Source organism: Delphinapterus leucas, chromosome 1 (assembly GCF_059928025.1).
Source record: "Delphinapterus leucas isolate spDelLeu-1000000601 "Yukka" chromosome 1, BTC_Dleu_Yukka2, whole genome shotgun sequence".
NCBI lineage: Eukaryota > Metazoa > Chordata > Mammalia > Artiodactyla > Monodontidae > Delphinapterus > Delphinapterus leucas.
This window is the reverse complement of record NC_143129.1, coordinates 168,321,559-168,329,706: the sequence shown is the minus strand read 5'-3', so window position 1 is coordinate 168,329,706 and position 8,148 is coordinate 168,321,559.

Here is an 8,148-nt window from a genome sequence, read left to right as displayed (position 1 = left end):
CAGTCTTGTCTCCTGGATTTGGGGGTCTCAAGAGCTCAGCCCCTTTCTACTAGAAAGATCTAAGAGGCCAGGTGTGCAGCTTCCTGTCCTTGAGCCTGTTTCCTCCGTGGTCAGAGAAACTCATAGAAGATCCCGCCTCACAGGGGGTTGTGGGCACAAATGAGATGATGAATGGGCTACGCTCAGCCAGAGCCTCCCACACAATGAGAATCGAATGGCAAGAACGGTCATCACCGCTGTTTCCTCCCTTGGCCGGGATGTGGCCATTTCTGGCGGCGTCCCTGGGCTCAGATGCTGAACCACTCAGCGTTTGGACGCTGCTGCACAGGCCAGGACAGGTGCAGGGAATTTCAGGCTGAGCCAGCCTTGGAGCCTCCTTAGGTCCTCAGGTTTGGATGCGAAAGTGTGCCCTCAAACCCAGGTTGCTGCCCAGTGCCCCTACTCAAAAGCCAGGGACTGGATCTGGATCTGAGAGGCAGGGATGAATATGAACAGCTCATCTGTTGGGCACACGGTGGACACTGTGATTAGCCACCAAGATCTCCCCTCCTCCCCACTGCACCTCCCAGCTGCTGGGAGTGCTGCCTGGTGGTGGAGCTCAGTTTAATCTCTCTGGGAACTGCCCACCCATCCGGGGCAGCCCACAATCCAGCATCAATCTATTGGGTCTAATGTGGGGCGGGGGCACTATTCAAAGGCCTGGCCCTCTTGTCTCAACTCTAGACAACTCTGAAGGAAAAACCCAGCTTCATCACTCTCCATGGGGTCACTTGAGGCCACTGTTACGACAACATCACAGCTAAATTCTCATGCTCAGTCCTTTCTTCCCTTCCTCCCAGCAAGCAAGTATTGACCTCAAGAATCCCCTTGTAAAAGTCTGCACACTGAGTTCCCGCTCAAAATCTGCCTCCTGGGGAACTTAAGCTGCCGCAGAAACAGCTAGCACAAGATGTCCAGCAGCAATGCAGGAAGGCTTTATGGAAGGAAGGATCTCAGCAGGTGTAAAGGGGGTATCGGGCTGTCATTGTGCCAGCAGGCATGGGCAGGGCACGGGCAGTTGCCACAGCAAAAAGAGCACAACCACAGCAAAAAGAGCACAACTCTCCCCCTGCCGATGCAGGGGACACGGGTTCGTGCCCCGGTCCGGGAGGATCCCACATGCCGCGGAGCAGCTGGGCCCGTGAGCCATGGCCGCTGGGCCTGCGCGTCTGGAGCCTGTGCTCCGCAGTGGGAGAGGCCGCAGAGGTGAGAGGCCCGCGTACCGCAAAAAAAAAAAAAAAAAAAATGCTTACAATGAGCATCGGGAATTCCCTGGCGGTCCAGTGGTTAGGACTCTGGGCTTTCACTGCCGCGGGCCCCAGTTCAATCCCTGGTCGGGAAACTAAGATTCCGCAAGCTGCGTGTGTGGCCAATAAATAAATAAATAAATAAAATAAAATGAGCATCTACTCTGATCTGGGCTCTGGGAATACAGCAGTGAACATGACAGAAAAGCAGTACTAGGGTCTAGTGGAAGAGAAAAAACCTGTAAGTGGAACTAAATGATTTCCAGTTGTAAGTGCTATGAAGACCACAGATCTGGAAGATGGGCCTGAGGGTGATGGGGGCCTCCTTTAGAGCAGGTGGTCAAGGAAGGCCTCTCTCAAGAGATGGCCTTTGATCTGAGACCTGGAGGAGGAGGAGGAAGAGCTGAGCTAAGAGCAGAGATCTAAGCAGAAGGAACAGTATCCAGCATTGATTGGGCACTTCTTATAGTATTATTATTCCATTTTACTGATGTTGAGACTGAGGCCTAGAGAAGTTAAATGAAACCAGTAAGTGAGGGAGGAGCCCTGAGGCAAGGGAGAGCTGGGCTCTTTCTAGGAATTTACTGGAGATCTGAGTGCTAGAATGAAGTGAAGAAGCAGGGAATGACCCTCAACTCGGTCTGTGTTTTCTCATCTCCCGGAGCTTCCCCGGACAGGAGTACAGGTCTACTAAACTGAAGCTTGTTTGGGAGATGAGCAGCTGGTCCTGAGGATGGTGGTGGGGATTTGGCTGTCAGGTGCTCAAAAAAAAAAAAAAAAAAATCCCCAAGTCCCTGGAGAAAGAAAGAAAAAACTGAGCTTCTCCCCTCTCAGAATCCTGGCCGACTGTGGAAGAACCAGCCTGAAGGCCCTGCCCACCCAGGGCAAGGTCCACCAACAAGGACGAGATGTTGCCCATTGTTTCTAGCTGCCTCCCTTGAGGAATGTTCAGCAGACTGTAGTCACACATCTCTCTCAGCCTCAGTTTCCCATCTATAAAATGGGGATAATAATAGTTTATGTCTCACAGGGTTGTTGTGAAGATTAATGTATTATGTGAATTCCTACAATATGTATGGGCTCACACGCTGTGACCTATTTCTATTGCTTATTATATTATTATTATTACTGTTACTATTATTTCTATGACTTATTATTAACCGTGAAGCAACCTTGTAAGGTCAGGCTGATCTTGTACATTTTAAAGACAGGAACCTAAAGTCCAGGAGGGGAAACTGACGTGGCTCAGTCAGTAAACCCCAGGCCAGCTCAGTGTTCCAACAGCCTTGTCCACCACCTCAGGCCAGGCCCAGAAGGTCCTACCTTATGCTTTAAGGCTGTGATCCCACACTCACAAGCACCATCAGTGTGGCAAAACCTCTGGAGACTGTAAATGGCTTTAAGGAGAGTGATTCTGACCCAGCAGTAGGAAGCAGCCCTGCCCAGCCCACTAACTAGAGGAAAGGCACAGAATAGGACTGGAGAATGGGGAAGTGGCCGAGAGGGGCATGCCCTCCTGAGGGCTGCCCACTGTTCAGAAGCAGGCGCCCTCTCTCCTGGGAGCAGGCCCCGCACCCAGTTTGCCATCACTGTCATGGTTCAGGCTCCGCAGTCTTTAGTGTAGATTGTGCCACCCCTCTTGAGGGTCTCAGGCCTGTAGGGTGTGATTTAGCATCCACATTGCCCCAGGGGATCTTTCAACACTTTCCCCTCTCCCTGTATTATCTGATCTGCCTGCACCACTCAGAAAAATATCACCTCCTAACCATCGCATTATCCCAGCTGCCAAAAACAGGGCAAGCTTTGTGGTCAAAACTGGTTTTGAATCTCAGCTCTACTATGTATAGCTGTGGGACCGTGGGGACCTCACTTCATCTCTGTAAGCCTCAGTGGACTCGTCTGTAAGTTGGGGATAATAATACCTAACTCAAAGGTTTTAGAAAGGATTAGATGACAAATCAAAGGCAGTACTTGTCACACACAGGAATTCACAAGATGGAAGTCCCCTTCTTCCCCTGAAGGTCTTACTATTAATCACTTTTAGGGAACAGAGACTACCAAAGTACACACTTTGGGGAAATAACAAGGATTCCAGACTCTAACAAAGCTCTTAAAAGATCCTGACCCCCTTCCAGAGATATGGGCTGGGCTCTGCTTTCTTACCAAGAGTGGAGTTCCAGAATCGTCCCTTCAGGTCTATCCCCAGGTTATTCTGAGTAAGCAAAGCTAGCTCTCCAAGGCAGCACCCTGGCCAAATCCTCCAACCATAGCAGCATGGACAAGGTCAGGCTACCTGGCCTCCAAGGCTTTCCATAAGCTGCTTCCACAGCCTGAAAACCTTGCAACCCAGGCTTGAATCCATCCCCTTTGCCCTTTAGAAGGAACAGAGCCAAAAGTCTGCCGCCCATGGGGCCCTTTCTGACAACCTTGCCTGCTCTGGGAGCCACTGAAACCTAGTGGATGAAGAGGGAAGACCCATCCCACCCACACTGCACAGGCTGGAACGGAAGCAATCTAGGTGGGAACCCAGATCTATCCTCTGCCTCTGAGCCTCAGTCTCTTCATGGTAAAATGAGTCCTACCTCACAGGTTTGTTAGAGGATTAAATATGACGTGTGTTAAGTGCCTAATAAATGTTAAGTTCCTTCTGCCAACAAGCCCCCTCTGTGTCTTTCATGTGTCCTTCCCGTGCCTGGAATGACCTTCCTCCATATCTGTCAAAACTCTGTTCACCCTTCAAGGCTTAGTCCAGCCTAACATATCAGTTCCTTCTCTGAGCCTTCAGGGCACTAACTTGAGTTGGCTCTCTGCAGATTTCAGGCACTGTTGTACCTTTTTGCCCCACTAGAAGGTAGCTCTTCAAGGCCAGGGCTGATTCCCTTGGGGAGGCTGCCTTTGGCAGGGGAACACGGGGCTTTTTAATACCATTAGGGAAAATTTAAAACATAACCAAGAGTAAAGAAACTAACGCAGATGTAGAGAACGGACGTGGGTGGGGTGGGGGGAGGACGGGGCAGGAAGGGTAGGGTGGGATGAACTGGGAGATTAGGCTTGACATAAATACGCTACCACGTGTAAAATAGCTAGCTAGTGGGAACCTGCTGTATAGCACAGGGAACTCAGCTTGGTGCTCTGTGATGACCTAGATGGGTGGGATGTGCAGAGGAGGGAGGTCCAAGAGGAAGGAGATATATGTATACATATAGCTGATTCACTTCACTGTACAGCAGAAACTAACACGACATTGTAAAGCAATTATACTCCAAAAAAAAACCTAGTATCAAGTAGTTTGAAGAACTTCTTGTAGTCATAACTCAGCTTCAACAAATACCAGCAGGAATGGCCAGTCTTGTTTTACTCTCCCTTCTCTTTATGAATGTTATTCTTAGGATCCTGGCCCTGGAGGGGGAACTGGTGCTCGGTCTGTGGTTGACAGGTATGGGAGGATTTCTCCAGGGCCCCTGGCTGGGACATGTCCCATGGAAGTCCCAGTGTTGGGAGAGGCAAGCTTCACACTGCACAGCCCTCCCTCCTGTAGGTACAGACCTAGGGCTGGGACTCAGGCCAGCAGAGAGAAGGAAGGACATCCTCGCATATGGGGGCTGTGGTCTGCCGCCCACGGTCTTTTGAGCTACACCTGGGGATTTCTCAGGATCGGTTATAGGACCAGGGCCTCTATTTTGGGGAAGTCCTGCTTCTGTCCTGAAGGGACTCAGTTCTGCATGGTGGTTTCAAATGGCACTCTGTCCCGGAGGCTTCACTAAACCTGGGTCTGGGTATATCCTGGGGAGCCTAGACCCAAAAGCCCCTGATTGCCTTTGGGTTCTGGCTCTACGTCTCTCACTGCAAGTCTGAGCCAGCCCCAGACCACGTGGTTTATGCTTCAGTTCTGGGCTCGCTTCTCGTCCTGGCTGGTCTCCTGCACCACATGGATCCTCTCTGGCAGTACCAGTCCCACATCCTCCTCCTAGGAGGCCCAAATGTGGACAAACCATCCTTGTTGAGACGCTACGTGGAGGGCATCTTTGTCGAGGGCGTCGCCCAGGCAGTGGCGGTGGACTTCTCAGTGCCCTTCATGGAGGCAGAGCCTGGGGGTCCAGCTGGCCAGGAAAGGTCACCACCCACCCCTGAGGGGGAGAGCCCACCCATCAGGAAGAGAAGGGGCGTTGGTGGCCATGACAAAGATGAACTCTGGACCAAGAGCACAGGTCTGAGTCCTGGCCTACCCTGTGACCACGGGCAGGCCACATGATCTCTCCAGACCTCGATATCCTTACCTGTAAAATAAGAGGCTACACTGGGTGACTCCGGGGGCCTTTCCTAACTATAGGGAACTGTGAGAGCTCAGTCCAGCTCTGTCCTCCTCCTCCCTGCTTCACCTCATGCAAGAGGGGCCCTCTCCGGGATGGCTTCCTCATCCCAGATGGCTTCTTCTGTGTCCTCAAAACTCACCCCCGTTTTGGTGACCACCTCCTACACCTGCCTTTTGGTTCATTCTTTCTCAGGAAAACCTCAAGCCTTATTCCTTTACCTTTAGTCCAAATTAACTGCAGCCAACTTCTTGGCTGGTCCCCCTCCTACCTGCTTCCAATTCCACTGGCAGCCAGAGCAAGTAGATGCCAAGTAACATGTAGATATATCACGTCAATCCTCCGTCTAAAACTTTACTGGCTCCCCATTACCTGTGCAGTGGTTTTCAAACGTTTTGTTTATATGCCTGCTTTTAGCGTCAGAATCTTCTTGTCAGATGGGATCCTTCTCACAGCCCTGAAATCCTCCACAATTAAAAGAGATTGCTCAGGCTGAAGAGAGGTGGGAAGCCCAGAGCCAGCCTGCTGGGCCTCCCACACTATGTACCACCTCCCCCCGCCCCCCGCAAGACACACACATGGCGGCCTCCAAAGCATCAGCACTGGACCCCATCACTAGGCCTGAGGGCTGTCCACCCCCAAGCTTACTCTGCTCATCTCCGGCCATTCTCTCCTCATGTGGCACCTTGTGCTTTAGCCACAGTGATGCAGTGACTTCTTTACACCTCCGGACCTTTGCATGTGCTGTCACTCCCACCTCTGTCCCCACAGGACTTGGTGAGATAGTTTAGAGCACTTAAGAGTGCAGGTTCTGGAGTCAGAGGGACTTGGTTGAAATCTCAGCACCATCACTACTACCTGTGTGATCTTTTTTTTTTTTTTAATTAATTAATTTATTTATTTTTGGCTGTGTTGGGTCTTCGTTGCCGCGTGCGGGCTTTCTCTAGTTGTGGCAAGTGGGGCCTACTCTTTGTTGCGGTGTGCGGGCTTCTCATTGCGGTGGCCTCTCTTGTTGCAGAGCATGGGCTGTAGGTGCGCAGGCTTCAATAGTTGTGGCATGTGGGCTCAGTAGTTGTGGTGCACGGGCTTAGCTGCTCCGCGGCATGTGGGATCTTCCCGGACCAGGGCTCGAACAGGGAAGAATCCACCTGCCTGGTTGGCAGGCGGATTCTTAACCACTGTGCCACCAGGGAAGTCCTACCTGTGTGATCTTGAGTAAATTACTTAAACTCTAAATTTTAGTTTCCTCATTGGAAAATGAGATTAAATGAGATATTGCAAACAAAGTGCTTGACAAACACTTGTTTCTTCAGGTCTGTTGGGAAAACAAGCTTATCCACAGAAGGTGCGTAGCATAAAACATGGCACTTAATAAGTACCCTTACCAAGACCCTCCCAATACTGGAGCGCACAAATTCACCAGCCCTGCCACCCCTTGGGCTCCTCAGCATGTATTAAGTCCTACGTGTGCTCAAACTGTGCTGGGCTCCGGGAATCAGGTGGGCCTGGTTACTTAGCAAGATAGAGGGTGTCGTGCCCAGGGCGAGGGGCTGAGCTGCCCCAGGCACCGAGTCAGAAGACTCCCCACAAATCACCGGGTGATACCCCGCTCTCCAGTACCCCCACCTCCAGTAACCACTTAAACAGCTGTCAGATTTCCCCCTTCTCTCCATTTCGTCACAAATACCTCAGTCCAGGCAACAACCTTCTCAGGAACCTCTGCTTCCAAAAATGCCCTCTCTTCCCCCTCCACTGTCTGGCCAGAATGAGCTTTTCAGAACATCAACCTGACTGATCATGCTTCTGCTTAAAATCCTTCAATGGCTCCTGCTACTTTTGGGTAAAGGCCACTCTTTGCTGGGGCCTACGAAAGACACTGCAGGACCTGGCCCGTCTTGCCTCATCACACGGCATCGGGGCTGGCATACGTGCAGCTCTCTCTCCTTGAAAGTGATCCCCATGCCTTCCCCTGGGTTCCTCAAATTACAGCTCTACTGCTCAGACGCCCTCCCCAGCCCTGGGAGTCTCTTCTTTGCAGCCCTGGTCATGGAAGCAGTTTTCTTTTCACTCAGTGGCAGGTCGCTCCCTGTTTTCATTCATCATTGCAGGCCATGCCTGGCATGGGCAGGGGCAGAGCTTATAAATACTCGCTGAATGAACAAGCCTCTCAGTATACATACAGGACAACATGACTAGCTGGATGAAGCCATTCACCTGTCACGCAGCTGATCAAGAACTGAGGTCTTTTGACTCTACCTAGCTCTTTGCATTAAACTGCCCTGATTCCCCTGTCCCCTTCTGTCCTCAGTGCAGGATTCAAAACTAATTCTGGATTCCTTCCTGGCTGCCAAGGCCAATGACTCGCTCCTACTGCAGGAACTTGGCAGAAGGCCTTTTGCGGCTTGGTAATCACCAACAGAACATCCTTTGAGAGTGTCCCCCAGCGGCATCAGGAGGTTCTGGAGAAAGCAAAACCCTCCAATATCTTCTTCCTGGTGGTAGGCCACAAGAGTGACCTGGTGGTTGAGGGAGAGGTGATGCCGGGGGGGAGG